Raw genomic sequence first — 25,377 nt, 5'->3', positions numbered from 1 at the left:
TGTACAGAACTAGAGCAGGGCACGTGTGATATCTGCAAGTGATTCCAGCTGCCTCTAGCTCAAACTCTGCAGGGTTCAGGGTTGGTTCCTTCTCTGGGCAACAGTTTATGCTGCCTCAGCTGCAGCCTGTCTGCCTTTGCTGGGGTGAAGTAATTACCCAGTCCCTGGGCCAGGCAAAGAGCAGTAAAACAAAACCAACCATGCAAGCCTTTTCTGCTGCACTGCAATGGGCGGTGGAGGCAGGCAACCCCCAAATCATCCAAAGCAAACCACTGCATTGGGGAGGGAGTGGGGGTGGGGATTGACAAGGATACCAAACCTGCCTGGAGATTTGACTTGCACACACAACACCATTAGATGAGTGTTTACATGAGCGAAACAGACCAAGACAGGGGGGAAGTGTATGTGGGAGATTTTGCGAGTCCAAGATTGTGTGGTTGTAAGGGGCGGGGAGGGTGAGGGAGAGGGACCAAGAATGTGTGTGTATGTGTGTGTGTATGGGGAGGGGAGTTGTTTGTGTCTAAGATGGTATGTGGCATGTTTACAAACATGAGATGGGGAAAGAGACCAAGTTTTGTGGTGTGTGAGAGAAAGAGAACCACTACAAATATGATAATTTTTTTTAAAAATATCTGCCCCTCTCTTGCACCAAAGCCTTAATTCTCTTTTTCCTCACTTGCCAACCCCCAGACTTCACTGCAACTCTCCCCAAAGCAGCTTAACTCCCATTACCGAACTATCGTGATATGCCCAGATGGCATGCCTGGCTAAACCCAGGCGCTCTGATGGTGGTACCTGCAGGATCGACTCAGGAAATCAGTCACAAGGCTACATTCATGCATGAAACTGGTCCCCATTTTCCCTGCAGTTTGTTCCCCCACCGGTGTTTCTGCACCCCTTTTTCCAAGACACCCCTGCACCATCAGATGCCGCTTGGCTCATCGAAAGCATGGCCTGCATGCAGAACCTCTGGGTGATGCTGTGATGGTGGGGAACTGCTCTCTCACTTGACCTCTGCAAATCCCTGATGGACTGGGAAAGGCAAACTTATCCTCTTTTCCCAGGCCGAGTTGCAAGCAGCCTTCACCACTGAGTGACTCCTCCATACAGTACAGATCCCAGCCCAGGGAGAGGGGCTGCCAGACCCTCCCCAGACAAATGGTCCTTCTCTACCCTCACATCCCCACCCCCATTCCTAGTTGTATTTCAGTTTCTTCCCGTTCCCACTAGGAGTAGCAGCAGTGAGCCCTGGGCGGGATTTAAAACGACAGACTCCTGCCACAAGATTTGCTTGTCACTTGCCCAAACGGAGCAGCGGATTAAGTGGAGACGAGACCAGCTCTTTGGGGATGTTTTCCCAGGCTGCAGCCAGAGTCTGGCTCCTCACTAGGACTGGGGATTTTTAACCTGCGCCTCCTGCTCTGGCTGCAGGCTGCCCCCTCCCTGCCATGCATTTTCGAGCCTACCTTGACCTAGCGAGGTGCTCCCCTGGCATGAAATAACTCCCGGCCCCTCTACGTGAAAATATCCTGCCAGACATCCCAACCCCCACCCCCAAGCAAATTAGGATACAGGACGTCTGCATTGAAACACCACCCTAACTTCCTGCAGCCCAAACAAGACTGCAAGGCACAGTGTGTAGGGAGATCCTCTGGCCCTGTCTCCAGGGGTGGGATTTAACGGGGTGTGGGGTCCCCCAGCCCTGACTGCAGGTGTGGGATTTAACAGGGTGGGGTGTCCCTGGCCCTGACTCCAGGAATGGGATTTAATGGGGCGGGGGAAGGTCCCTGGCTCTGGGGATGAGATTTAACAGTGGGGTCCCTACCCTGACTCCAGGGATGGGATTTAATTGGGAGGGGGGCCCTGCCCTTACTCCTCAGACAGGATTTAACGGCGGTGGGGTTCCAGTCCCTGGCTCCTGGGACGGGATGTAACAGGGGGTTGCGGCCCTGGCTCAGGGGACGGGATTTAACAGGGCGGGGGTGTCCCTGCTCTGGCTCCGGGGACAGGATTTAACGCGGGGGGGGGTCCCGGCCCTGGCTCCGGGGACGGGATTTAACGCAGGGGGGGCCCTGCCCTCGCTCCCGGGGCCAGCATTTAACGGGGGGGCGGTGTTCCCGGCCCTGGCCGGGATTTAACCGGGCGCGGTAGATAAGGACATTCCGCCCGGGAAGCGATCACGCGCCCGGCCGCCGAGACGCAGCCGGGCAGGGGCGCAGCAGCGGCGGCGGCGGGGGGAGCGAGCCGGCTCCGTACCTGAGGTTCCCGTCCTCCTGGGCCGAGAGCTGCTGGCCGGCGGGGCTCAGAGGGCGCGGCAGGACCTGCGGGGCTGGCGGCTGTGTCCGGCGGGCATAGCGCGCGCGGGGCAGGCGTGGGGCGGCTGGCGCGGGATCAGTCCTTTTCATGCTCAGCAGATCCCCCGCCCGGCTCCAGCTGGCAAGCGCGAAGGCAGAGGCAGAGGCAGAGGCAGGCCCGCCCGTCCGTCCGTCCGTCCCCCCGCTCCCGCTGTCCGCGGCCTCCCGCCTCGTCCCCCCGCCCCGCTGCGCTGCCGATCAGTCCGTAGCCATCGAGGAAGGAGCCGCGGCGGCAGCGGGCAGAACGCAGAGGGGGCTGGAAAGCAAAAGGCACAGACCGGGCTCCGGGAGAGAGGCGAGGGGCGGGGCTTCGCGGGAGGGGCGGGGCTTGGGGCGGGCGCGGGAGATGCGTGGGGGAGGGGGCGGAGCCTAGCTCCGGGGCTGGGCATCGGAAGGAGAAGCGATTGGCCCCTTAGCGGTGGTGGGGCTGGGAACGGGGCGCGAGGGGAGGGGCTGGGCAGGCACAGGAGCCTGGAGGGCTTTGCGTGGTGGGGGAGGGTGGTCCATCAAGGGTGGCAGGGCATGTGTGTGACCTGGGAGGGTCCCGCCCTGGCTGTGGGGCGGGGGTCGGGGGTGTGAGCGGGGAGGGTCCCGCCCTGGCTGTGGGGCGCCGGGGGGGCAGAAGGCAGCAGGGCAGTGGGGTTCTAACCACAGCCCCGCTCCCCGAGGGCGCTGCTGGCTGTGCGCGCGGGGGCTGCAGAGGAGCCGGGGGCTGCGCGCGCTCTCTGCCCGGGGCTGGAGCGGAGTCACGTTTAAAGTCGCCCTTACAAACTCTGGGGCGGCCCGAGGGGACCAGGCGGGCGGGGGGCGGCGGGGGCAGTGCTCAACCGCGGGACGTGCTGTGAGAGCCAGAAGCGAGTCCGCGCAGCCGGGGACGGGAGCTGAGGGCCCGGCTGGGCGGCAGGAGGAATGCAAGGCTGGGCATTGACTGGCTGGGGGGCAGCACCCAGAGAGGGCTCCCCATATCCCCAGCCCGGAGACACCCGGCCCGGCCCTTGCTCCCTCTGGGCGTCCGGCCTCTCCGCTGAGCCCGCGGCCGCGCTTCAGCACCACGGAGAGCTCCGCGGGGGGCACTTCGCGCTGGCTCCGAGCGGTCCCGCTGGGGATCTCTGGCCCTTCCTCCTCCTCCAGTCCCCGTCCGAGCCCGGCTTGCCCGGGCAGCTGTCGGCGCCCCAGCGGCGCCGGCTCTGCCCTGCCCTGCGCTGCCTCCTCGGGCGGCGGGAGGCGGCAGCAGCCTGCTGGAAAGCCAGAGCTCCGCTGCGCGGCCAGTCGGCTGGACGCACCATGGGAGGCTGCCGACAGCCCGAGCTGCAGTGCCGGTGCCGTCTGCCTCCTCGGCTCTGGCGGTCGAGCTCGACGAGGGGCTCGGCCCAAAGGGGAGGGGCGAGCGAGCTCCCTCTCCGAAAGACGAGCAAAGGAGGCTCATCCAGGAGGCCAGGGCGCTCCGGCGCGGGGCAGGGGGCAGAGCACACACAGCCACACGCCAGCCTTTGCCCAGGCTGTGAATAAGCGTTAATGGCCCCGACCAGCTCTCCCGCGAGCCTCCAGATCCCTTTGATGTGGCACGGAAGCGGAGAGAGGAGCAAGCAGCTGGCTCGGCTAGGGACGTGGTAAGGACAACACTGGTGCTGCCATCTGCCCACGCCCTCCCCCAGCCTGCAAGGACAGGCTGGCCAGGCCTTCACAGCCCCACCCCTTGTCCCCCGGGCTGCCAAGCACTGTCTCAAGGGACCTCTGGGCACATGGTCCCTGAGGAGAATGAAACGCTGTTGAAGAGGCTGAGCCCAAGCGCCAGACTTTTACTTTTCCCAGTGACTGGGCCCCTGCAAGGCAAAGCTTCACTATACGTTCCCCGGTTCTGCCACGCGGAGTGGTGCCACTTGTGAAATCACTCCCACTGGATTCACTGGGACAACGGGCAGAGGTGAGTGACAAAACTTAGCCCCTGTATTATAATTTCAATCCTGGGAATTCAAAAGACCACACCACAAGCTCAAGACCTACTAGGGCTCCCATATTTGAACGTTGACCAAAGAGGACACCCCTGAGAGAGAGGGTATCTGTATCAGCAGTGACAGGCTCATGTATCTATGTACTATATATGCCATAACACTGTGCTTCCCAATTGTATGTGGCCATGGAAACCTTTTAAACTGGAAAGAATTTTACAGAACCCCATTCCCAGGCTCTACCCCCTCTTGGCCCCCAAATCTGCCCCCCATCCCCAGAGTTAACCCTTCTCAGCTCTAAACCCACCCTCATCCACAGGCTTAACTCCTCTGAGCACCAAACCCACCCCCCATCCGCAAGATTAACCTGCCTCAGGCACAAACTGGCCCCCAGGACTAACCCATCCATGGTGCTGGCTGGGCAGCCCATACTGGGTGGCCATGTGTGCCTAGAGTAAGAAAGTCTGGTGTAGAGGAGTTCCACTGGTGAGGTGAGCTGAGCCATGGTCACCAGAGGTCTGTGGCTGCATGGGTAGTGGAGCAAGTAAGGAGCTGTCTGTAGCTCCCAGCCCTGCTACCGCTGAAATAATGGAACTAAATTCAGTTGGTTTAATGGCCAGATCCTTCCCACCACTCTGCCAACTGTTAAACCAATTAAAGTTATTTAAACTCTTTCAGGGGTGGTAGGGCAGAGAGCCACAAGAGAGTCAGCTATTGTAATGGAATTTTCTCACATAATCCTTATTTCACTAACGTAATCCAAACTAACAATTTTAGTTATGTTCATAGGAAGAAAATAAAGCTGCTATGTAGACATAGTATTTCAGGGGACTCTAATCTGAAGTAGGCTCTGTTGGACACACTATTTCAGAATAAGGTTTGTTTGTTTTGGGGCTTCCCTGTAGTGTAGACACATTATTCCAGAATCTCTTATTTTGGAATACTAACTCCAGAATAAGTTTTTTTCAGAAAAAACATATCCCTATGGACCAAGTCTGTTTCAAGATCCAAGAAAATTTCCTGGGGATGAAGGTCCTATCCCCAGTTGTGATAATTAAACTGCTTGTTTGACTTGATGGTTCTGTATACCTTATATGTAGATGTACTTTTCATTGTCCTCTGGAGTATGACCTGTCTCATTTACACTGGAGACACAGAAAAAGTGGCAGAACAACATTCCGTTATGTAGGACATGCTGGGTTTATGCATTGCTTGCAAAACTCCTTTTCACAACATGTTTCCAGCCCATATTTGGAATTCTTTATGCACCACTCATACACACATCATGCCATAACAGTTATGGCCAGAAAGTAACTGGCTTGCATGTGTTATCTTACACAACAATTTCTAGATAGAGATTATGATGACAGGGGATCGGGGCAATGAGAACATCAGGTTGTGTATAATGTGCCCTCATCCAGTTGGCACCAAGGGACTTCGTGGGTCCCAAGAGTCCTTGATTTGATAGATTTACAATAAGAAAAGGTGAGACAGAATTATGACACTTTTTGGGGAACTGAGGCATGGAGAGATTTAAATGACTTCCCCACATCTTGAATTTTGGAAGAATTTTGTTGTGAAGCTAGTTACTGATCCTTGGCCTCCTGAGTGCGAGTCCATACCAGATCACCACTTCTCCCTAATCATGACCACATTGAAACTGTAACAAAGCTGATTGTAAACAATGTTTGCTGGTTATATTTTCTGATTTTAAAAAGAGACAGTTTTGGATGAAAATACCTAGTCCCATACCCCCTTGGTTTATCACAAGCTATAGAACAGGCAGGGAAAGTTCTGAACTGAAAACCAGAATAGATTTATCTTACAAAAATAATTATTTTTAAAGGACATCTCTAAACTGTATAGAACATGAAAATATAAGACTGAGCCCTTGTATGATAACTTCAATCCTGGGATTTCAAAATAATTTGAAAACTGAAATCAAGACCTATTACATGCTTGAAAGGTAAATAACTATTATCACCTCCATTTTTATAAATGGACAAACTGAGGCATGGAATCACCTTATTCAGCAGTCCATCCCTCTTCATCAAACTACTAAGTTTCTGAAAGGCATCATGCCTAGTGGCTAGTACAATGGGTGGACACTTGGACCACGTCTACACTACAGCCCAGACTGATGCTCTGAGATTGCTCCACTGATGATTGATTTAGCTGGTCTAATTAAGACACCTCCACACCCCTAAATCGACTATAGATTGCTCTACCAGTCAACCCAGTTTCTCTACCCCAGACAAGAAAAGTAAGGGAAGTCGATGGGAGAGTTTCTTTTATAAAATCCCTGCAGCGTAGAGCCCAGGGTAACTTGACTAAAAGTATGTTGATTCCATCAAGGTTATTCATGTAGTTGGAGTTATGTAGCTTAAAATGACTTTCTATAGTAGTGTGGACATAGCCTCAGAGGCAACATTCCCTGTAAGCTGGGCTTGAGTGGAGCTACTCACAAGAGATTCAAATGCTATCCAGCTGATTAGCAGAAAGCCCACAGATTGAGGGGTTTTTTTTGTTTGTTTTTGTTTCTACTGGTGGTGCCCATGCCTCAGTGCACATAAAAATATTCTGCACATGACTGGAAAAAATCCACACATAATGAATGAAGATGATTAGAGAGAACATTGTTCAAAGATCCTGTGTACTATTCAGCAATCTTCCACTGACCTGTGTGACTTCAGAAAAGTCATTAGACCAACTTGTACTCTATTTCCTCTCCCACCCTTTACACTGAGAGATCTTTGGGACATATAAGCTGTGTCTACACGTGCATGCTACTTCGAAGTAGCGGCACTAACTTCGAAATAGCGCCCGTCGTGGCTACACGCGTCGGGCGCTATTTCGAAGTTAACTTTGACGTTAGGCGGCGAGACGTCGAAGTCGCTAACCTCATGAGGGGATCGGAATAGCACCCTACTTCAACGTTTAACGTCGAAGTAGGGACCGTGTAGACGATCCGCGTCCCGCAACGTCGAAATTGTGGGGTCCTCCATGGCAGCCATCAGCTGGGGGGTTGAGAGACGCTGTCTCTCCAGCCTGTGCGGGGCTCTATGGTCACCGTGTGCAGCAGCCCTTAGCCCAGGGCTTCTGGCTGCTGCTGCTGCAGCAGGGGATTCATGCTGCATGCACAGGGTCTGCAACTCGTTGTCGGCTCTGTGGATCTTGTGGTGTTTAGTGCAAGTGTGTCTGGGAGGGGCCCTTTAAGGGAGTAGCTGGCTGTTGAGTCCGCTGTGTGACCCTGTCTGCAGCTGTGCCTGGCACCCTTATTTCGATGTGTGCTACTGTGGCGTGTAGACGTTCCCTCGCTGCGCCTATTTCGATGTGGTGCTGCGCAACGTCGATGTTGAACATCGACGTTGCCAGCCCTGGAGGACGTGTAGACGTTATTCATCGAAATAGCCTATTTCGATGTCGCCACATCGAAATAGGCTACTTCGATGTAGGCTTCACGTGTAGACGTAGCCATATTGTCTATGTAGCTGTACAGCACCTAGTACAATTGGACAAAGGTCTCTAGAAACTATTGAAATACAAATAATACCATGCTTAAGTCCTATTGATTTCAAGAACTTTGCAGAATAGGGGCGAGAGATACTAAGTGAATAGTCCAAGGTCACATAGTGAACCAGTGACACAACCAGAACACAAGAAATGGGACTCACCCTCCCCCTGCTTTACCCACTACCCATAACTATCTCAAACAATATGTTTGTGTAGAGATATCTTAAATCTCTAGGCAAATAGGTTTCAACACATTTCCTAAAAATTGATCATGTCAGTTTATTTTTTTAATATGCGATGATAAGTCAAAATTGTATGAGTGGACTAGAGCATCCCAGGGCATGTGGTAACTGTGCACTGACTATTTTGGCTTCTCAGGGTAGCTGGTATACATTAGCTTTCAATCTTGTGACTCACAAGATACCTGAGGCAAACTGTGTCTATCTCAGAGGAGCAGGAAACTCTGAATTGTGTCATTTTTTACTTCTATTCATTGCCATCCCTCCACCCCCAACAACAACTAAATAATAAATGCCAATAGCAAAAGAGTTATTTTTCCCATCTCTTTCTTTTTTTAGACCCATCCCCAGTGTATTGATTTGTGGGCAGGTAATGGTACTAGCTGGTTCTTGCTTGAGTTGTTGTCATTCAAAAATTGCATGGACCACAACTCTGGATTAGTAAAATCTTCAGACTTCATTGAGTCTCAGTGTGAGATACGGAACTGGCAGACCTGGAGACATGACTCCTCTGTCTCCCAGAGATGAAATTCACCCCGTGAAGTGGACTGACAGAAAAGCTAATCAATTCCACTTAAAATCAAATTTGAAGAGTTAAATGGGAGTTAAGGGATTTTGCTGCTCCTATGCAGAGGGGAACTGCATCCCTGGATATAACATACACAGCAGCAGCAACTCATACACACACACACAACAGACCTTGACCTCGAGCTGGCTGGCTGGATTCCATCTTACTGTGATTGTGGATTAGAAAGACAGCCAAGGTGTCAGTTTTAGGAACTCGGACACTTATCTGCTAGAATTCCAACTAACTGGGATAAGAAAAGCAGACACCAAAAGGTCCCCTACTTACCACAAGTTACGGGAGTCCTGGTTCAGAATGAACCTAGAGTGAGAGGCCATGAGTCAATCATAATCCACTCTCCCTGCAAATGACTTAATGACAGATCTAACACCCATTGGCTTCAGTGAGATAGGAATTAGGCTGTTAATGTGCCTCAGTTTCCCTTGTGTAAAGTGGGGGAATCAAATTTCCTTTTTTCCATGCTTTTTCTGTATTGCCAATCTAATCTAAAAGCTCTTTGAGTTACTTACTCTTTTTATGTCCAGCATCTTGCACAATGGTGGGGTGGTCCTGGTTGGATGCTCTAGGCACTACTGTAATCATACATCATAAGATGCATCACACTTTAAAGGGGTCTTGACATCTCCTCAGCTCACAGAAGAGACACCGTGGGTCAGATCCTGAATTAGTGTAAACTGTTGTGACTTCTGGGAAGTGAATTCAGCTGCACCAATTTACACATGCTGAGGATCCAGCCCCATCATAATTCAATTAAATGGTTCCCACTTTAAATTGTATGAAACTGTGCTGTAACTGGAATTACATTTCTTTGAAATGGATTGAAACAAGCAGGGCTTTCTCTGCATTTCATTGCAGCGATGGTTCCACAGCAAATGAGTTTGTAACTGGGTTTTCCGGTATACATGCATGATACAAGATGCACCAGGAATCAGCAAAGCCTTTCTGAAGGCCTTTCAATCAGTTCATGTTTGAGACAGAAAAAGCAGTTCAGAAAAAAATTGACGAGGCTTCCTTCTATTCACCATCCAAACTCCACCCCTTCCTAGAAGTGAATTGGCACCAAACCCCATTTTTCTGAAGGCTACATGAAATTAAAATGTCTTTATTCCTTTTTCACATACCTTTGAACTTCTGTTTTGCAGGCAGGATCAGCAGAAAAAATGCTAAAAATCTGATAAGAAAGCCTTTTCTCAAAAGATTTATATCCCAGTTCTGCAGATCTGAGAGGGTCAGGTAGCTCTCAGTAGCAACCAAAAAGTGAGCACTTGCTCAAGCTGAAGTTGAGTTCTGACTCTTTGGAGCTTCACCCAGCACTAGTTGGACTAAATAAAAAGGGACCCATTCCAAATATCAGATGGATGTTCCTTTAGAAATAACGCAATGCTGAAACAGTGTGCTAGAATTTAGTACCACCTATGTGGATTTGCAAATGGCAATTAACACATTGCATTATTAAGCAATGGTTTATGATCAACAAATAAATATGGTTGGCCTAAAGAAATGGGTATCTGTGCAATGAACACATCGTGCCTTCTAAATAAGATCACCACTTAGCACAGTGTTGTTTGCAGAGGAGAAACAGGAATAAAACATTTCACAAGAGACTGAGAGAGCATCAGACTATCATCCCAGCATTCACAAAGCACATTTAATCCATTTTTAGCTTGTAATAAACGAAGAGAGCTGTAAAACTTTTGACAATAATACATTCTGCATCCTCAAGGAAGGAGACACAAGAGGATGTCTGGGGGAAAAGAAAAGATTTCATGATAGCGATGAGAAGATCTCAGGAATGGGTCTGATTACATTCACTAACCCATGGGAATCTGAAGTGAGCTTCTGCTGTAGAATTTCAAATAGACATCAAGTATCTATAGTTTATTGTGGGCATATGTGGTTCCTTTCAAGTTTTAAAAGGGAACTTATAGTACACAATGGAATCCCATCTGCCAATCTTCCTTCATCAGCTGTTTTGTGAACAATCTGGAGGGCTCTTCTGCTGCCTGGCTCATCTCTGTTTCAGACTGTGTTCTTATAAAGTTCTGATGCTAAAAACATAGGAACATTTTTTCTATTATTTTTCTTTTACTTGCTGCCTGTGAACAAAAAACATGTTATATTGTGTGTACTGTTCATTCATATCCCCACGTACTCCTGTTGATTGACTGTTTTCCATTTTCTCCCTGAAGGGAGAGGGAGAGATGTGTGCTCAGTCAGTTTTCTCTACCACAAAAGCAACATATCTACAAACTATGTGTGCCTGCTGAGCTATGCCCTGTTGTGCATATTTTAGTTTGATTCCTAAAAGCAGACTAAGAGCACATCTAAATATGACTCTCCAGACACTGACAGCCTAAGGAAAGAATGAACAGGCCAAAATGTTTGGGACCTCAGAAATAAGTCTGGTAGTGAAATATTTTGGTTTTAATGCAACTGATGTTGATTTACACTGGCTGAGGATCTGGCCCTCATTCAGGGCACAGTGAAGGCAAGAAGCTAAATATCAAGAGTAAAGAGGCAACTATTGAAAAGAGGAAGCTACAGGAGTAAAATATTTTTGCTTTTACAAGACATCCAGAAACCTGATCTTTGACACATAAGAACAGACATAGCTAAATACGCTGTAACCTGCTTAGGTTTCCAAACAAGCAAATTAAACCTGTGGACTATGCACTCGGTGTCCATTCAGGTGGGCAAAGCTCATTGCTCACAACAAAGCTGCAAGAGAACCTGTTGAATACTCAATGCTTCAAGTAATCCTCTTGTGATAAAGACACCACAGACATTCTTTTTAACAGCAGGATGCGGGGCTGGTCAACCTTGTGGTGAATGCTATTTGTGTCTGGGAAAGGCTAGACAAATCCTACTCCCTCTCTGTGCTTTGCCTTTTGTGGGTCTCATGTTATGCTTAAGCTATGTCTACACTAGAAACTATTGTTGACAAAACTCATGGTGCATCCAAAATGCATCCTGTCGACAGAACTTGGCACTTTTGTCAACAGCTTTCTGCCTCTGCCCAATGAAGCAAACACCTTTCTCCACAGAATCTAACAAGAAAAATCTGTGTGGACACTCTGGGGGACACTCTTTTGACAGACAGAGCTTCCCGGTCACTGGGCAGCCCTGTCTTCTGTGCTTCCATTTGGCCATTCTGTCAAGAGAGTGGCTGGTCAGTCTGGCTGTTCCCTGTCAACAGAGCAGATTGACAGAGTGATCTGCTTTCGTGTGTGGCTGTGATGTGCCAATAGAAGTTTTGTCAGAAGATATTTTCCAACAGTAACATCTATCAACAGATCACTGTAGCACAGATGTGGCCTTGAGAATATCAGTGATAATTAGCCTTTCCTGAAGCACGGGTATTCCAAGAGTGCATTTATTCAGCTTTTTCAGGAGGGGGTGGTAACCTGCCGAGAATGGTGGTATGATGTGTGGAGGTGTGACTCATCTAGGTCCCGTTAGACCTTTGGGATTCAAATCTTGGTGAGTCATCCAAGCTGACTTCACTATTTTTCTATCTAATTTTCACCCTTTCAGAGCCAACAGGGTCAGAGAATACTGTGACAGGGTTCCCCAGAAAATCTGTCCTAGGCTGAAGGCCTTTACAGGCTACAGATGGGTAATACACCCTACCCGAGATGCATTTTATGAAACAGCAAACCCCAAATGATTATTGGTGTTGGTGAGATGTGCTTGGGACCCTCTCTTAAACTGAAACAAGCAGAAGGAGTCACTTTAGGCTGCAAGTAGATGCTGACAGCAACAATCAAAGAACATGGTAGTAATGTCTACAGGCACATGTTATTTTTAAGCTGGTTTGTAGATAAGCAGCTTGTGTTAGGGTTACTGTCTAAAAAGAGGACACCCCTGAAATGGGGTGTATCTATATCAGTGTCTACCAACTCACATTGTATCAATGTGTCATAGCAGTGTTTCCCAAATGGATAACATTAGGCAAGATGAGGGGCCCTGCTAATTGAAAGGACAAAAAGTGGGGCCCAGCATAAAAATTTTACTCATCCCTGGTTTGAGGTTCTTCTCCTATCCTTGCATCTCTTTGCTGTCAAGTTTGGGTCTGTTCTCCATAGGCTTCTGAGCCAATGCACAGCTATCTCACAAAACTCTGGTATTTTCAATATCCCATGGTTTGTGTGCCAGACTCTCACCTTGTGCTCAGTCTTTGGGACTGACAGGGCTTGGCAGTAGCCAGCAATGAGCTATGCACACATACGCTGGAGGCAAGTTACAAGGTCCCTGCTGTCACATGCTTCTTGAAGTAGTTTTCAGTTCTTGATTTCACCCTTTTCTTTGGCTTGCAACAACTTCTCCAGAAAGGGGGAAGCCAGAATTTTTTCTCTTCCCTGCCATTTAAGACCTTTCCCCGCAAGTGCCCAGCATGTACAATTTCCTGCATTTCTTGAGGCTCAGAAGCCAGCACAGCTTGGGTGGGAGTGCATCAGGGCAGAGAGCCAGGAGATACGAATTCTTGGCTTTGCCTCTGAATAGCCACATGACCCCCGGGTAGGTCATTTGGTTTCCATTTTCACACATGCAAAATAAGAATGATAATATTGACCTGTTATTAAGGGATGCTCTTGCTACTAATGTTATTTACGTAACAGTAGCACCTAAATGCCTCAACTGAGATGAAGACCATGCTGTGCTAAGTACTCTGTCTCCTGTGGTAAGAAACAGTGTCCACCCTAGTCTGAGATCAAGTAGACAAAGGCAGAAAGGAGAAATATTAGCTCCATGTTACAGGAGCAAACTAAGCCAAAGAGTGGTTAAATGACTTGCTCAAGGTCATGCAGGAAGTCTGTGTCAGAGCCAGAGACTGAACCCAGATTCCCAGTCTCATGCTGTATTTTCGGAGTCACCCATCCTTGCACATGCTCTAGCAAAAGGCACTGTATTGGTGTAAAGTAATTGTTATAATTATTTCTTTTTTCCTTGCTTAAGGATTTAAGAACAGCCAGATCATGTCAGACCCATGGTGAACCTAGCCCAGTATCTTGGATTGTGACAGCGGCCAATGCCAGATGTTTCAAAGAGGGTGAACAGAACAGAACAGACCACTGTGTGCTCTGTCTCATGTTGTCTACACTCTATTTCTGGCAATCAGAGGCTAGGAATATTCAGAGCATTTGGTTGCATTCCTGACCATCTTGGCTAATAGCCATGGATTGACCTATCCTCCATTAACTTACCTAGTTCTTTTATGAACACAATTGTACTTTTGGTCTTCATAAAATCCCCTGGCAATGAGTTCCTCAGGTTCACTGTGTGTTGTATGAAGAAACACTTCTTTTTGTTTATTTTAAACCTGCTGCCTATTGATTTCATTGGGTGACCCTTTGTTCTTCTATTATATGACGTACTAAATAAGACTTCCTTATTCAGTGACTGAGAGATAGCTGTGTTAGTCTGCATTCTATCAAAACAAAAATGTGGTCATGTAGCACTTTAAAGACTAACATAATTTATTAGGTGATGAGCTTTGGTGGATCCGAAGAAGTGGGCCTGTCCCACGAAAGCTCATCACCTAATAAATTATTTTGTTAGTCTTTAAAGTGCTACATGACTGCTTTTTTTGTTTGGACTTCCTTATTCAGTTTGTCCACATGTGTCATGATTGTATTGCCCTCTATCATAGACACCCTTACTCAGCTCTTTTCCAAGCTGAAAATATCAGTCTTTCAAATCTCTGCTCATATAACAGCTGTTCTGTACCTCTAAATATTTTTTTGCTCTTTGCTATACCTTTTCCAATTATAATACATCTTTTCTGAGGTGAGGAAACCAGAACTGCAAGCAGGATTCAAGATATGGGCATACTTTAGATTTATATAGTGGCATTGTGATATTTTCTGCTTTATTATCTATCACTTTCCTAATTGTCCCTAACATTTTGTTAGTTTTTTTGACTGCTGCTGTATATTTAAAAGACATTTTCAGAGAACTACCCACAAAGATTCTAAAATCTCTTTCTTGCATGGTAACAGTTAGTTTAAACGCCCATCATTATGTATGTATTAGTTGGGATTGTATTTTCAGTGTGCGTTACTTTGCAATTCCCAACATGTGGCATTTTGTTGTCCAGTCTGCTGGTTTTGTGAGATCCCTTTATAACTCTCTGCAGTCTGATTTGGACTTAACTGTCTTGATTAATTTTATATCATCCACAAATGTTGCCACCTCACTGTTTACCCGTTTTTTAGATCATTTCCAAATGTGTTGAACAGCATTGTTTCCAGTACAGACCCCTAAGGGACATCACTATTTATCCATTCTAAAATCTGGCCATTTATTCCTACCCTTTATTTTCTGTTTCTTAGCCAGTTATTGATCCATGAAAGTACCTTCCCTCTTCTCCCATGACAACTCATTTTGCTGAAGAACCTTTGTCAATGGCTTTCTGAAAGACCAAATACACTACATCCACTGAATCTCTCCATCTATATGTTGGTTGACCCCACACCCAAAGAATTCTAACAGACTCGGGAGTCATATTTTCCTTTTACAAATGTCACATTGACTCTTCCTCAGCAAATCATGTTCATCTATGTCTGTATTGCTGGACTGTTGGTGAAGAAACAGAGAACAGAACTATCAGTTGTTGAGTTTCTGAGAACACTTTTGGATGGCTCATAGAGTTTGGTTCTGGAACTGGGGAAAAATAATCAAACTTTGCAGGTCCCACATAAACCCCCTAGTGGAGGGTTTCATTTTCATAAATGGCATGGGGGATTAGTTTGATTTCTCTTAGATATTTTGCATCTAGAAGATATTCTTCATTAGACTGTATGTAGTGGCACATCTGCCCCGCTCCTGCAGGGAAGGGGTTAAACCTTGGGAGAAGGCTGAGGCTGTGGTGCTGACAGCTGAAGCAATTAGCTGCCAATTAGGGCCCAGGTGGGGCTGTACAAATAGAGGGCTCATTGGAAAGAGAAGAGAAGAGATGCTAGATCTGGTGGTGGAGTGGGAGGGACCTGGCTGCTAGGGAAGTAACAGAGGCTTCTGGGACAGAGCAATGCTGGGGAAAAGCAGGCAGCATTAGGGATATCTGGTCTAACCCCACACCTAGGCTGCAGGACTTGAGACAAGGCCTGAGAGTTCTGGAGCTTCAGGGAGGTGGCTCGGGTAGGGGATGGCAGCGGGTCTAAGGCAATGATGAGTGGCCTCTGCAGTTTGCCCCTGAGGTAACAGGCTAGGTGATGACTGACAGTGGGTCACTGAGGCAAAGTGGGCATAGATACAGGTGATTAGCGTTCCTTGGGATGCGGGGGAGCACTGAGGCAGAGCGGTACCGTTAGGAAAAGGAACTAGGGTTGGGTAGGATCCTGATAAAAGGTGGTAGAGAACAAACAGGTAACAGTGGGTGAGCCATCAGTCAGAAGAGGGTGCTCTGGAGGCTGAAAGAGCTAATTCCCTGAGTAACCATCAGAAGGCAGTGTGCTAGTGAGTTGCAACCCACTACAGTATAGCAATTTTAAGGCAGGTTAGATGTGAAGAATGAACTAACCAATGTGTTCTCTTAAATGCCTAGCTTATTGTATACACAGTGTATTCCTTTAACAGGCTTATGCTATCATTAAGGGTTCACTGAAGAAAGGGAGCCCATTGTTCTGGTATTACACTGGCTTAATTAGCTTTGCTGCAGATTTATTTAACAAGTTTATTCTAACAGGTTTATTCTTTAAATGACTGATAACTGATTTGTTATAACTCTTTTTAATGAGCCTCTATCTTCCTTTAGTGGGTTTAATGCTCTTCTCAGCTGCACAAAGTTTTGCTGTTGTACAGAAGGTTGAATGTAGTGTATTTAGTCTTTGACAGGGTTTATTCTTATACCAGATAGTCATTTAATGGACTGCAGTGGGTATACGTACCTTGATGCTGCAGGGTTTCTATTAATCTCTATCTTTCTCAGAATGGGATATATGGCTAAAGGAAAATATAATACCAATTAAAAATAAATCTCATATTTCTGTACAGTATCTTTCAATCTTGGTGCCATACACACTGTATTAAATTCCCACTCACTCAGAATAGAGAGCTATTGATTTCAATGAGCTTTGGATCAAGTCTGTATACAAGCCCAAAGGATCAATGCACCCATCCAAGTAATGGTAGTTAGTATAATAGTGTAAGTGTGAAAAAGGGGACTCCCCCCTCATGTACTTTGTGATAAGGCAGCACCTTAAGATTCTTGTTAGCCTGGGTTTAAATCACTGTCTAGGATTACCAGACACAATTGCATGGTGCAACACATCAGATGAGGTGGAGTTAGATATTTATAATAGCATACCTTGCTGAGCTGAAGATTGAGTACATTCAGCCCTTCCAAGGATGCTAGTGGGGATGGTATAATCTGATGTCCTAAGACATGTTAGTATGGATGTATGTACTATACTTCAGCATGTGATTGTATGCCATACATTCAAAGGCACCTTGGAAAATATTAATTGAGCCTCATCACTCTCCATAGAGAGAATGCTGTTAACCTCTTTTTACAGGTAGGGAAACTGAGGCACAGTCTGGTCATGTGGTTCATGCAAAGCCTGGAAGGTCCAGGCACAGCTCTGGATGTCTGCTGCTGCAAACACTAAACTAGTCATTCTCCAGATAGAAGGAAAGAGAAGATGTTGATGTGTTGAGAGAAGCCATTTATGATATCACAAATATCAATGTGATACACACAGCACAAAGACCAATAATAATAATGAATTATACATGGCTACATTGAGATAGTTTTACTTATGTATTATAAATGCTTATAATGAGGGAAATGGGTTTGTACCAGAATAATTATTTTAGGTAACTGCTTGAGTCACATCCCAGCCAATAATTAAATTCCTCCTTTACCACCCCATTCATACATGCAGTGATCTGACTACTCCCTGATTCCACAGCTGCAGAGAGCATCAGGAAACTCATATTTGGCTGGTGTGTCTTGAGTCAGTTCCAAAATCGTGCAGTTAGCAGAACAAGGAGGATGCTGGGGCAGCATCAACCCACTATTACATTCCCTTCACAGGAGATTTGGCTCCTAAATAGGAGGGACTGGGTTTATGTATGAGACTTCCAGTCTGCACCCCCACACCCAGCCCATTGTCTTTTCAGACCTCACAGTCTCTTTTATTCTCATAACATCATGGCAATATACATTAGAGCTGTTACCACTGTTCTGCAGTAGAGGAAACTGAGTCACTTGCCTGTCAGAACAGGGATTTGACCCCAGGCCTCCTAGCACAAGAATCATGTCCTACCTAACCAATGTCCATCTTATCTTTCATGCAGGCCTTCTCCCTATTTTGCCTCAGAACTGACAGTTTCATGTCGTGAATTGCAACAGGATCTGCAACAAAACATGTACCTTTGCATAGCATAAATTTCTAGTGACCGTAAGGGAAACTGAAGGCACCTGATACTACTCCTAAGGGTCTGTCAGCATTTCTGGGTAAAGCTCTGTTTTCCAAATCCTCCAAACTCAGCCTGGTCTTAAATTTTTGCAAATGAGCTGGTAGACTGGGATGAGATTTATTTCCAACATAGGTTAATTTATCCACTTCCTAATATTAAGAATGATCTTCCCTCACTTAGTATAAATGGAGAAACATGTATATTAAGAGAGGGCTCTGAGAGCAATCCATCAAAAGCACGACTTCCCCAATCAGATAATATTCACCACAGACAATATGCTCCGTCAAGACAATTGTTATAAAAATAAAAAGTTGCTTAATCCTTCAGACTGCTCAACAGTGACAAGACAGCAAGCATGAGACTGCCGCTTATTAAACTAATCATGATTTCTTTACTGGTACTATGCCCTCCTACAATTCATATGTTGTATCCACCTCATTCCTCTCTTACATACTAGGATTTTCAACTCTTTATTTTTGTATGTGCTTCAGCACTTTGCACGATGAAACTGTTCTCTTTATGGAAACCTCCACATGCTACTGTAACAGATAATAAAATAAATGCAACAGCATTGTTTGTCCTATACTGTAATCCTGTAAGATGTTCACTTTGATTAAGAGATGCCCTGGGGAGTGTAACCTAATAAAGATCCCAACACTTCACAAACAGGCTTAGACTCTTATTCAGTTTTCAGACTTTATGACTTCAGTGGGTGTCTTGCTTGAAAAAAGGCAGTCAAGCAAGGACCTTATCGTATGAGTTGCAGGTCACTTCAAGAAGTCAAACCCTGAGATCTTTTGTTGGTTTTTACTAGTGCTTGTCAGGAAACATGTTCCCCATTCCTATGAAAAATCTTCTGTCCAGGAGAGAATAAATCTCTTCGCAGTGCAAGAGATTGGCAAAAAATTCAGAGCAGAACCCATTTGGGGTGTTTTTACTTCCTTTTAATGTAAGAATTTTCTGAAAAAAGAACTTCACATAAAAATGCTGGCAAACCTGTAACAACATTAGCAATGCTGTCCAGCTTTCCTTAAGGCCTATAGAAATTATTGCTATGAAAAATCACAATCTTAATCTCAAAAAAAAAAATCATACACATAGGCAAAAATTTAGCTCAGTTGAAGTGTTTCATTTGAATCATTTCAGAATATTTAACTTGCTTCTATTTTTAATTCCTTAAAAATATAAGTAGTTTACATTTCAAAACAAAAAGTTGTTTCAAACTAGAAAACTGGAATTTTTCATTTAAAAATGTCTATTTCAAAACCTTTTTTTTTTCCAAAGAAAATGTTTGAGCCAAAAAATTTGCCAAAAACATTCTTTTCCTGGAAAAGTTCAAGTTTCAACAAATCAACGTTTTCCAATAAAAAAAATGTTTCATCAAAAAATTTCCAGCTGGCTCTGGTTTTTACTTAGTCCTTATACAGTTCCATTGTTGTGGTCAATGGCAATTTGCCTGAGTAATAATATCACACCTGTTTGGCACAACCCATGGTAAGTAGCAGTGTGGAACTGCACTGCCTTAATGGGGCCACCAGGAGACACTCTGCCCCTGGAAAGCAGGACCCTTCCAGTATCTTCCCGATGCACAGAAGGCGCATCAAACACTAGCATGTTGCTTCTGAGGCCTTGTCTACACTTAGATGCACAATTGGTCTATTTCAGCTATGCAAATAGGATGGCTGAAGTCGACATACCACAACATCGTGCCTACTACTAGTCTCCTCATGGTGGAGTACCAGCATAGATGGGAGCAAGCTTGGAGATCTATGTATCATGTCTACAGCAGACACAATAAATTGATGATTTGTGGATTGATCACTTACACATCAATCCACTACAAAGTAGAACAAGGCCTTACAGTGCCCACTAATTCCATCTTCCGTGCTGGTTCCATCCCACATGTTCCTGTGCCTCAGTGCACCTGTCACCTGAGGAGTAGAGCCAGAGCATCTGTCCCCTGGTGAGTAGGGACAGAGCTCTGCTCAGCACAGAGAGAGCAATTCTAAAGGACCCTTTTGCCAGCTGTGCAAGTTGTGCTGTGGCAGACTTCCCCATGCTGTGTACCAGCATGATACCAAGGCAGAATCTGGCACTAGGTCACAATTTAACCTGTAGATTAGTTCCACGGCCCTTCTGGGACAAACACTTCCCTTCTAGACTTTGTGTTACTGGAGTGAAATATTGGTCTGTTAGGGGTCACCCAATGAAATTAGTAGGTAGCAGGTACTTCTTCACACCAGGCACTGTCAACCTGTGGAACTCATTGCTAGGGGATGTTGTGAGGCACAAATGCATTAATGTGTTCAGAAAAGAATCAGATAAGTTCATGGAAAATAGCTCCATGTTGGCTATTAGCCAAGACAGTTAGGGATGCAATCCTAAGCTTTGCTTGACTCTCTACCTCTGATTGCCAGAAGCTTTTTCCGAAGGACAAGATGTGGATCACTCAGAAATTGCTTTGTTCTGCTCATTCTTTTGGAAACTTCAGGTCCTGGCCACTGTCAGAGGAAAAATACTGGACTAGATGCAACAGTGGTCCCAGGATGGCTGATCTTATGTTCTGCTGATTCTAAAGTTCCCCTAACATATGCCTCATTCAAAATGTGTGGCATATGTGCAAATCTGAGTGCCTGGAGCTGTAATTAGTTCACTTGTGCCCACAGGCCCATTGCACATGCACGAAGATGAGGGCCCCTACGTGCAAATGCAAATATTCCCTGCTGAACCAGGTGCCTTTTTTTTTTGAAAATCTGGACGCAAAGTTTCTTTGTGTACCCTGTTTGCGGTCTGAGACCAGACCTGTACGTGTGTGATTGTAGAATGTTGTCCTTTGACTGCATGTTAGTCGGAGGTCCTAGTGCAACAAGAGCAGCAGGGCATGAAGCCAAACTTGTTTTAAGACTGAGCTTGGTTAATTTATGGCGGGGATGCTGTGATGAAGTTGCCTACAGTGGTGTATGACCATCCATGGTGCTCATAGCACATGTCTCCAAGAGCAGGAGATGGCACACTGGACTAGGAGGTTTCTGAGTTAATAACAGGGAATGCTTTCCCAGGTCTCTGCCTGGGTCTTGCCCACATGCTCAGTCTAGTTGTTCACCACAGTTGGAGTCAAGAAATAATTTTCCCCCATGTCAGGTTTGCAAAGACCCTGGGGTTTGCTTTTTCACCTTTCTCTGTAGCATGGTGTCACGGTCTAGTTTGAACAACAGTAAATGATGAAGTCTTTGTAACTTGGAATCTTTAAGGTATGAGGACTTCAGTAATTCAACTTATTTATGGGTCTTCTTTAGGAGTGGTTGAGGGTGAGGATGAGTGGCCTGCAATAGACAGCAGGTCAAACTGTCTCACTCTTGTGAACACCAAGCATTCAAAATTAATGAGAGAGGCTTAAAATCATGAGCTTTACATAATAATCTGCTTCCTTTTTAGCTGCTTTTTGATTTCCAAACCTTTAGAATGTTCTCAAAATCATTTCAAGTTTTTCTCCACAGTTGCGAAGGTTCAAAACTCCTGCTTTAGAAACACATACATACTGAAAGTTCCAGGTAATAACAGAAGTCCAGGAGGGGGAGACATTAAGGAAAATATCAAATATTATGAGGCCTGTGATAAAAAAGTGAGAGTTAGCAGCACTCTGCCCTGTGAATTGTCATAAACTAATGCCCTTCCTGGTGTCAGTGGCATAGTTTCTCCCATCCCCCTGCCTGGAGCTTTCCTGTTGGTTTGTACTCATTAAAGATTGGATGATGATTGGTATGGTTGTCAGAGTTCCTCAATCAAATTCTTTCTCAGCTTATTTGCATTCAGACTCTCTACATTCCTCTTCCCCTGCCCCAAAGTCTCATTTAGAAAAGTTTTTCTTCCTTTTTTAGTCATAGGTGAGTAGAGTTCTATTAGTCTGTTGAACAGCAGCTCAGTTCTGCAACAGAGATGGCTGCATTTCAGTAGTGGATGAAGTTCTTCTGATCTACAAAGAGTGCTGGAATTTTTAGGGATGAATGAGATGATAGAAATGCAGAGTAAGTTGTTTTCTCAGTGTCAGACAACAAGAGGTGCAAGTAACTGCTCATAGATTAAAATATTACCCAGAATTCCTCTGGGTGGATGAAGTTACCAATTGCTCCTAAAGTCAACTGTGGCTTTCATAGTTACATAGCACCATAGATGTGCACATAGCTTATTTACATGCTCTTGGCCTCACAGAATCACAGAATCACAGGGCTGGAAGGGACCTCAGGAGGTCATATAGTCCAGCCCTCTGCTTCAAGCAGAATCAATCCCCACTAAGTCATCCCAGCCTCAAAGAGCTTCTAGTCTAAACTGAGCACAGAAAGACAGGGTGGTGTAATGGACAACAGGCAAGAGGGCTAGTGGTCAGTTACTTCCCCCCAGGCATGAGGGGGAAGCCTGAGTTGACCCCTGCCTCTCAGAGCTGCATTGCTTCTGAAGCTGCCCCTTACACAGAGCTAGATGCCAAAGGATAACCTCGCTGGTCTGATTTTCTCCACCGTCTGTTTTCAGAGCATTGAGTGGACCCTGCAATCGCAGATCAATTGGTAATTTCACAAAACTCAATGTATGGTTGTCAACATTTTAATCAGCGCAATACAATGTCTAGCTATTGACCTTCACCCCTCTGCCCGGGAGCATGTGTCAAAGATAAAGTGCCGCTTCTCCGTGACTGTCCTTCCCGCTCTCCTCAGGCAGTTGCTGTTTATGGAGAGAATGAGTCTGTGTTTAATTGCCTGTGGAAGGAAGGGAAATAAATAATACTAATGCTTAGCCCTTTCAAGAGTGAAACCCAGATTGCCACAGTGTGAGGCTTGGCTGAAGGAGACATCAGCAAGTCTGCTACAGCTGCTAGACTGGGGCCTCACCTTTCAGCATGAACACTGGAGGAGTAGGTTTCTAGTGGTACCCTGTTTAACTGCTGCCAATGCCTTGGGCCAGGTCCACCCTTAATATTTAGGTCGAGCTGAGGCTTGCTGACAGGGTGGAGTTACAGGGGTAGTTGCCCTCAGACCTGGTGTTTCAAAGGGGCCCAGAGCTCTGGCTACCATCACTACTTTGCTATTTGAAGAGCTGTGGTCTGCCGCTCTGCTGGCTGTAAGTGGGGGTGGCGGGCGGGCAGCAGAACTAAGGACTGACTATCCCACCCCTTCTGCCATTGGCCTAGCCCCTTTCTGGGGCACAGAGCTGGGCTTCCCTCTCACTCTGCCCTGGATCCATGGTGGCTGTTGGCCCTGCTGGTCAAGCTACCTATCCTGGTCCAACATATGAACAATTCACAACCTGAGCAATGTAGATAAACCAATCTCACCCTGAGTGTGGACACCACTAGGTGGATCAGAGAATTCTTCTGGTGACCTAGTAGTGACTCTCAGAGAGGTGAATGAACTTCAGAGACAGAAAAAAACAAACAAACGAAAACAAGAACAAGAATAAAGGGAACAAGAATATCCCAGGAAACTACAGGCCAGTCAGCTTAACTTCTGTGCCAGGAGACATAATGGAGCAGGTAATTAAAGAAATCATCTGCAAGCATTTGGAAGGTGGTAAGGTGATAGGGAACAGCCAGCATGATTTTGTTAAAAACAGATCATGTCAAACCAATCTAATAGCTTTCTTTGATAGAATAACGAGCCTTGTGGATAAGGGAGAAGCGGTGGATGTGGTATACCTAGACTTCAGTAAAGTATTTGACGTGGTCTCACATAATATACTTATCAATAAACTACACAAATACAACTTAGATGGGGCTACTATAAGGAGGGTGAACAACTGGCTGGATAACTGTACCCAGAGAGTAGTTATTAATGCTTTTCAATCCTGCTGGAAAAGTATAACTAGTGGGGTTCCGCAGGGGTCTATTTTAGGACCGGTTCTGTTCAATATCTTCATTAATGATTTAGATATTGACATAGAAAGTACACTTATTAAGTTTGCAGATGATACCAAGCTGGGAGGGGTTGCAACTTCTTTAGAGGATAGGGTCATAATTCAAAAGGATCTGGATAAACTGGAGAAATGGGCTGAGGTAAACAGGATGAAGTTTAATAATGACAAATGCAAAGTGCTCCACTTAGGAAGGAACAATCAGTGTCACACATACAGAATGGGAAAGGACTGCCTAGGAATGAGTACAGCAGAAAGGGATCTAGGGGTTATAGTGGACCACAAGCTAAATATGAGTCAACAGTGTGAAGCTGTTGAAAAAAAAGCAAACATGATTCTAGGATGCATTAACAGGTGTGTTGTGAACAAGACACGAGAAGTCATTCTCCCGCTCTACTCTGCGCTGGTTAGGCCTCAGCTGGAGTATTGTGTCCAGTTCTGGGCACCGCAGTTCAGGAAGGATGTGGAGAAATTGGAGAGGGTCCAGAGGAGAGCAACGAGAATGATCAAAGGTCTAGAGAACATGACCTATGAAGAAAGGCTGAAAGAATTGGGCTTGTTTAGTTTGGAAAAGAGAAGATTGAGGGGGGATATGATAGCAGTTTTCAGGTATCTAAAAGGGTGTCATAAGGCAGAAGGAGGGAACTTGTTCTTCCTTGCCTCTGAGGATAGAACAAGAGGCAATGGACTTAAATTGCAGCAGGGGAGGTTCAGGTTGGACATTAGGAAAAAGTTCCTAACTGTCAGGGTGATCAAACACTGGAATGAATTGCCAAGGGAGGTGGTAGAATCTCCATCACTGGAGATATTTAAGAAGAGGTTAGATAGATGGCTTTCAGAGATGGTCTAGAAAGTGCTTGGTCCTGCAATGAGGGCAGGGGGCTGGACTCGATGGCCTCTCGAGGTCCCTTCCAGTCCTACTCTTCTATGATTCTATGAAAAACCAACCACCTTCAGCTGACATAGGAAGCCTATGTGATGTAGAGCTTCCTTGTCATTGCTGCACCTCTGCTGCCTATAAAGTAGACATAGCCTCGGTCACAGGAAAGGGCTAAAAGCCATCAGACCGTTGCTAGTTCTCAAAATTCGTTACAATGGACCACATAGTGCCTGGTTTACATTTAAACTTTATACCAGCATAGCTGCAGTGGTCAGATGTGTGGGAGAAAATATACCCTTGGCCAACCAAACCCCCAGAGCTTAGTCAGCATAGCTAATGTCATTCAGGAATGTGGTGTTCTCACCAGCCCCAGGGCTAGGGGAGCAAGACAGTTGCCTTGGGACCCACGCCTTCAGGACCCTGCATTTCAGTTAACAATAGCATCCACTGTTGGGCCCCACTGCCTACATACTGCTTGGAGCCCTACCCACTAGCCAGTCCTCTACGGGCCAGCTCTGCTGGCAGAAGAGCTCCA

General features: G+C 46.1%; 1 protein-coding gene across 1 annotated transcript in view; it reads right to left on the bottom strand.

Annotated features, from left to right (window-relative positions):
- BRINP1 (BMP/retinoic acid inducible neural specific 1) overlaps positions 1 to 2,359 on the bottom strand; it is a 105,202-nt gene extending 102,843 nt beyond the window's left edge. The window contains exon 1 of the mRNA XM_075015373.1: positions 2,257 to 2,359. The gene's annotated coding sequence lies outside the window, so the exon portion shown is untranslated. The remainder of the gene's footprint in view (positions 1 to 2,256) is intronic.
- Between the last annotated feature and the right edge of the window lie 23,018 nt (positions 2,360 to 25,377).

The sequence above is a fragment of the Carettochelys insculpta genome, chromosome 21, assembly GCF_033958435.1.
Source record: "Carettochelys insculpta isolate YL-2023 chromosome 21, ASM3395843v1, whole genome shotgun sequence".
Taxonomy (NCBI): Eukaryota; Metazoa; Chordata; order Testudines; family Carettochelyidae; genus Carettochelys; species Carettochelys insculpta.
Note: the sequence above shows the minus strand (reverse complement) of the source record. Positions and strands in the feature narration are given on the sequence as shown.